The sequence below is a fragment of the Monopterus albus genome, unplaced genomic scaffold, assembly GCF_001952655.1.
Source record: "Monopterus albus unplaced genomic scaffold, M_albus_1.0 scaffold199.1, whole genome shotgun sequence".
Classification (NCBI taxonomy): Eukaryota; Metazoa; Chordata; class Actinopteri; order Synbranchiformes; family Synbranchidae; genus Monopterus; species Monopterus albus.
Window position 1 is genome coordinate 557,848 of NW_018128079.1, and position 6,703 is coordinate 564,550.

The 6,703-nt window shown below is 38.2% G+C and overlaps 1 long non-coding RNA gene across 1 annotated transcript; it reads left to right on the forward strand.

Annotated features, from left to right (window-relative positions):
• Window positions 1–6: 6 nt before the first annotated feature.
• Window positions 7–5,284, forward strand: LOC109970498 (uncharacterized). The gene is made up of 3 exons (XR_002276422.1): window positions 7–290; window positions 1,273–1,353; window positions 3,177–5,284. It is a non-coding gene; the product is annotated as an uncharacterized LOC109970498 (long non-coding RNA).
• Window positions 5,285–6,703: the final 1,419 nt, after the last annotated feature.

Genomic DNA, 6,703 nt, shown 5'->3' on the forward strand with positions numbered 1-6,703 from the left:
ATCGGAAGATATTTATAATGCAGAATACAGCTCGTTCTCATTTAGCACACAGCTTTAACTTCTCAGTTCAAACACACAGTCCAAGACCTGAAAGACTGGATGATCTAATTTAAAAGAAACCAGATACACAACTTATAGCGTTAGCAGAAGTTGTGCCAACACCGGAAATGAAACTTACTTCCTTTTCTTTTCAAAGTAAAACTATTGCTGGTAAACGCAACCTTTTCTTACCGTGCCAACGCGTAAGCTACGGAAATGCCTTACATTCAGCAACAGTGAAAACAGGAGCCGTACGTCTGATTTACTATCTTGTAATTAAATACCTGCTATCTCGTAATTTCTGAATCTGGAATGGTACACGAATTGGAATGCTTCTGAACTTGCCTAAAGCCCATTAGGTTTTTAAGATTTCGTTAGTATCAAACTAATTTACGGACAGTTGTCAGACATCCAATGATACAAAGCATACAAGAACTGTTAATAGCTAATTTGGCGTATATAATGTTTCAAATTGAACGACAACCCTCAATACAATTCTTGCATATATCTACCTGAAAAACTGCATCTAAACTTTGTGTATATATAGTATATATTTCTATATTTATAAGTACTTTATTTTTATTTTCCTAATGCACATTCCTTTTTCTTCTTTGCACATTCTTTTTATTCTTGTTCCCTCAGTTTTATCTTGGTTATGTGACTAATTGTTGCCTTACAGAAGAACATTGTACATACTGTACATATTGAGAGCCTGTCAAATTCCTTGTGTGTCAACACACCTGGCCAATAAAGCTGATTCTGATTCTAATAAGTGGTCCAAACTTGCAGTAAACGTATGTTCAAGAAGAAAATTTGCACTGGATTGTCTTTTCTAGCTACCATTTCATAAATAACATCGATTAGGTGACAAAATTATTTTATTGCACTTTTGATAAATTACTTGTGTGATTATTTCATGGTAGAGCTTTATGTATCTCTGCAGAAATGTGTAAATCTGTTGACTCTGTGATAGTTTAGCTGAAGACATCATGAGGCATTTAGAACATTTCTGGGAGATAACTTCAGAATACAGAAAGTCCAGAGCTAGCCAGCAGGCTTTGTGTTCAGTGTTATGTTACGTGTTCATAGTTTGTCATTGGAGCCAAATGTAATTCACACTAGTAACTGTAAATTTGTGAAAATGGGGAAATAATGACCAAACAACAAAATTCTTCCTTTCATCTCCTCATGTTTATAGCTGATGCATTTTACTATCTGATTCTTTACTTACAGATACAGTGTGCGGTTGGATTGTTTGGGGCAGAGGGATGCACTAAATTCTAGCTGGTGGGAGGCTGACACCTAAAGACAAAGGTGAGAATGTCACTTACTATGACGTCTCAGACAAGCCAGGTGTTACAAAGCAGTACAGTAGATTTGTTTCGCTGTGTTACTGTAAAAATCTTGAAATCTTTGAGTGCTTAAATCTCTCTGCACCAATGCAAAAAAGACAAAGAACTTTATTCTTAACACAGATAAAAGTGAAATGCTAATTCTGGGCCACGGGAACTCACTTATCAGACTCTCTTTCAACTTCAGTGGCAGCACAGTTCTCCCGAAATACAGGCATTATCTTTGATTCAGATTTTCTTTTCACAAACATATGAAGGCAATATCCCAAACTCCATATTCTCACTTCAGTGATATGAAAGAGTTGGCATTCAACCAATCATCCTAAAGGTCTGGGGATGGCACAGCAGTGACAGCTATAAAAGTCTTACAAACAAAAAGTGAAAATGGACGATGGAGGAAAAATGAAAGAACATTTAATCACGTTCACCCTGCATGGATTCATAATTGCATTGCCCACCTTTTCCTGCTTTCCATGAACATCCAATATACATGTAATGCAAATTTATTTTAGTGTTGTTGTGTCCCTTTCTGTTAACTCATCACTGATAAAAAATTGCCCATGTGGCTCTAGGGTACACCTACTGAGATGTTTACTAAGATACCATGAGCATTTGGATGTTATGAAAGAGCTCTGGGTTAGGGTTTACCCAGCTGGGATGTGATAAATGAGCAGGGAGGATGCCGAATGTTTGTAGGTATGGCCCCAAGGCAAGCTTCTGATTCACCGTTTCTGTTTGTCAGGGTCTCTGTCAACAACATTACTGTTAACCTTTTCTTTAATGAGGGTATTCTAGTTTTTGGAGTGGTCTCATATTCAGGCTTTGCCAATTAGATTTAGTAAATGTCTTTTGGTGCTGAGAAATTGAGCATGCTGCCTTGACGCACATGGTAATTAAGGAAAGTGAAAAAACACACACACACACCGTGGGGACAAAGCTGCTGCTGATGTTCACTAGCACTGGTGAGAAGCCATGTGTTGATCCGCCAGGGAGGCAGACAGAGAGAGACAAACTGATCCTATTTCTTCATTTTTTATCCTTAATTCCTTCCAGCATTGGCGGCTGCAACAGAAGTATTTCTAGCTGTCCCTGCTCCACACTTCATGTTATTTAAAACCCAGCATCTTGTATTCTCATGTGGATCATAGAACATAACACTAACATAACTTGCAGCATAACATTATAGTGTACAGGGTGGGCCATGGAAAAGATGAATGAGCAAGTGGATTGTTTTGGAGGCGGGGTACTTTTCCGTGGCCCACCCTGTATAACATAAATACCATGATATCAAAATAAGCATCTAATCATCTATTATACTGTTAATGATCTGAATTACAATATAGTATACATCACATTGCCACAGTGGTTATTGAATTAATGGTATCATAGTTAATCTATAACTGTTACTTCAGGCCATAATGTGTATCACGATACTGCCTAATTTTGAACCAGGGGTAAACTTGCGATATGAACCTTGGACACAGTCCCTGTTACTGTTTTGCATGACTTTTTCAGTTTGATTTGTTCTCTTTTGATACCAATTTTATGATTAATATTCGGCACCAATTGTAAAATTCTGAGCTACAATACGCTACACTTAATGCACAAATCATTGTCTTTAATTATTCTCAGCCAAACAGATTTGTGAAGTCTGTGACTCATTCTTAACACTATATTTGAACATCCTGCATTAGCATCCTACAGGATGTCTATAAACAAAGTTAGACACTGTAAGTTACCAATTATAGCTGTGAGGTGAAATGAGGTCTCCTTTTGTTTCCACAGGGTGGCAGTAGTGTACCATATGTTCAGGGCGCATCCCACAGACCTTGCATCTCCCTAGCAGCAAAATATAACCAGCAAATTGAACCTCCTTGTGTACAAGTATATGAGAAAAAAAAAATCCAAAGCAGGTAATTGCACTGAGCAGTAATTGAGAGGTGCCATCATAGATAACAGTGCAATTAGGAAATTCAGAAACACTGTGATTTAAAATGAAACTAATCAAACTAAAAATAGCAGAATGGCTTATGCTGACACAAAGATTAGCTTCACAGCTGGAGCCAAGAGCCAAAATAATATTCAGAGGTCAGAATGGCCTGCAGGTTGTGTCCTCCAGTGGAAGATCTGTATTGCTCTCCTCTGCAGCAACATTGTTAGAGATGCTGTCATTCTGCTGTGCGATCTCTGAAGTCTGTGTGCACATAAAGGAGGACAGAGAAGACTATGACGAATATCCTGTCTGCTCTGAATCCTCACTGGAGCAGACAATGTAGGCCATACACAATGTGAATATCCTTGCAGAAAAGCAGACAGATTATCTCAAAGAGCATCTTTATGCTTATTCGAAGTGTTTATCTTCAAGTGCTACGTGCTGCTCAGGGAGACATCACTATGGTTCTTATCGAGACAAGTGCAGTGCAAAAACAGAACAATAAAAGGTTGTTTTGTTGTTGTATTGTTGACAGCTGACAGATGTTATCATGGGATGGGACAAAGGTGACAGGTGAGGCAGTAGAATGTGGAGACAGGTTACTGAAAATGTCAGTTGCTCACTTTTTAAAAACTTTTTTTAATGTTAAAAGTAGATTAACTAAGATTTTACACATTGTCTGACAACTCAAGTGAAACAGGGCAGGATCTGGTGTCTCAGCCGTGCTGTTATTTCAGCTTCTCTACACTGTGTTTTCAAAGAGCAGTCCAGTTAATTAGCCCCACCCTCTACCTTCTGAAGGTTAGAAGAAGAATTGTTCAAACTGTGAATAGCCATTTCAAACAAACTGCTCTTGTTTGCTAAAACTCCAAAATAGTGGCTGCCAGAACAAAATGTATTTCAAAATGATGCACTGATGCATCACTTTTCAAATCCAGTCCACCGGCTGCTGCAAAGCTGTAGCAGAACTTCAGTGGATTGCAAGTGGTCCTGATTCTTTTGGCTACAGGCTTTCATTAAAACATACATCAAAGAGATTAAACTGATAAAAGTCTAGAAGGGGGTATAAACCGTGTCACCACCAGAAATTAAATTTTATGATCAGATGGATCGGAATCAAACACAGAGCCTGGGAAATCCCACTATTTATCCTCACACCATCATCCACTTCACACGCCGCTAAGTTATTTAATTTTATGTTGCAGATATGTCAAGATCAAATAATTGAAGTCCAACCACTGCATATGTTATAAAACCTTAAAGTCCCACTCCTCTGTCAGCCTAAAGCAGTAGCTCAAGCATAGAGTTGCTAATCTTCTTGAAAAAGGTGTTTTCTTTCGACCAAGGCTGAACATTCAGAGAGATAAATGACTCTGAACTTGTGCAGAACAGTATATTAGGGCATTTGGGTTGTAGAAGTTTCACCAGAAGGAAGGGAGAAGGGTAAAACACAGTAGACACTGAAGAGAAAGTAATTCCTGATTAATGTCTGGTGGAGGATCTTCTGGTGTTTCAATTGCTTTGAGCAAATTGGAAACTTTAAATGAGGCTCTCAAAAGAGGCACAGAAAAAGTTGCATACTGTACAAAATTTTTTTTGGAACCTTATCAGAGCTACTTAATATTCCACAGTTTCACCTGAGTTTCAAACAAAAAAGGGCAAAAATGTAAATCTGAATCCCACTCTTAGATTCTGACTTTCTTAAAATGTAACAATAAAGGACCATAACCCTGATTATGCATGTTATAGCCTATATTAACTACAGACCACATATATTTTCCATAACTGTAGACCCCTTTCCATTGTAAACCAAACCCCTATCTTCCTCACTGCAATGGTTAATTAGAATTCTCTCTATAATATAAGTTAACATCTCCTAAAGCTGAGCAGACACTGTACACTGTATATGATCAGTACATGTTGTACAGTGTCTGTTCAGCTTTAGAGAGACCAACTTACACTATGCATTTTGTAAATACAATATATGTGTTTTTACAGTTTTATATAGAAAATGACCAGCCTTATCCTTTAAAATGTCTAATGTTAAAAGGTATAGTTTTTATAGTGTTGCTATTAGTGTCAAAAATATATATGGATAAAACTGTAGATGCATTTTCTTAACTTTTTCTAATGTTCAGTGATTTTGATGAATTCTGGTGTATTCTTGTAACTTGCTGGTGGTGTTAGTGATAGTGGATTATCGCCAGGTGTACAGTATAAGGCAATGAAATGATGCAATGTGCAGGCAATGATGACCTAAATGTTTTCAGAAGAAAATAAAAATGTTGGGAAAATGTTCATATGATTTTGGTCCTTTCTTGCTGCTATGACGTCTCAGACGCTGGAGCAAAAAGTGTTCTTTCTACATTGTATACCATGGGAACAACTAATCAATATTTTTTCTATTAACACTGAATAAAATAATTATGAGCATGTAAAATGGGGTCCTCTGGAATGACAGATTCACCCGAACACTGCAGCTCTTAAGTGTTTCTAAACCCCCCTGTAACACATTGTTTTGTTTTTATGGCACATTTACTTTACGGGTCTGTCCCCCAGCTCACATCAACCCATTTTCCATCAGCACCAAATGGCAGACAGAAAAGGCTAGTGACTCACTGGTTTAAAAAAAATCATTCAAATATTTAAATATTTGTGTAACTGGAAATTATAGTATACTCTACAGATTACCTGCTGCATCAAGGAAATAACTGTTTGTAAGTTGATATTTGTGTTGTAGTGCAATGCACAGAAACCAATAGCAGCTGATATATTTTGGACTACACTGTATCCAGCAGGTGGGCAGAGTCCTGTGAGTATCTACAGTACATGTTATCAAAGAGCCCTGCAGGGACTTGGTAGTTAGGCATGGCTGTCACCAAGTGGTTACAGGTGTGGTCTCTGGTTCTGCTTCAGGGCATGGCAGCTCCCAGATGAGAGTGTTTTCAGTACCTCTGTGCCCTCTCAGCGTCTCTGAGACTACTTTATTTTTCTACTTTTCTATCTTTAAGGATATGACACTGGTTTTAAATAGGTGTGTCATATTAGCTGTGCTAGTTAGGTTTACTGAAGGTCTTTTGTTGCTGTGAAAGCACACACAGGCTTACTGCTGTGTCATGATGCACATGCCAATTAGGGAGAGTTAAAAACACACCCAGGGGACAAGGCTGCTGTTGATGTTCTTCTTGAACTGATGAGGAGCCATGTGTCAATCCCCGAGGGTGGCAGAGGGACAGAGAATGAGAGTGCAAACAAGGCGGGGTGTGATAAAAAGGTAAGGAAGAAGAAAGAAAGCGGGGACTTCCTATACTTAGGTGTAATGTGGCCCTCCCTGTCACAGTGATTTATGAGGAACAGAAATAATAAAACATAATATTCC